Genomic DNA, 295 nt, shown 5'->3' with positions numbered 1-295 from the left:
TCCGAGCCCACGACGTGATCATCCTTGGCCAAGAGCTCATTGCCCTCCAGGCAGCCTCAACTCCACCCCGACTTCACTCCAGGTCCAGAATGCGTTAGGCTCGAAGAACAACCCAAATTTGCAGAAATCCTCCACCTCCTGAACCCCATGGGATAAACTCCAAGGCCGATCCTGGGGAACCTTGTACCAGCTCCCAGCGCCGCGGCAAACACAGGATTCCACGCAGAGGCCGAAAACCGGATCTGAATTGAGTCTCCTTCCGTCCTTCCCCGCCCCGCCCCGCCCCGCCCCGCCC

This window comes from Octodon degus, unplaced genomic scaffold (assembly GCF_000260255.1).
Source record: "Octodon degus isolate 3935 unplaced genomic scaffold, OctDeg1.0 scaffold00107, whole genome shotgun sequence".
NCBI lineage: Eukaryota > Metazoa > Chordata > Mammalia > Rodentia > Octodontidae > Octodon > Octodon degus.
Note: the sequence above shows the minus strand (reverse complement) of the source record.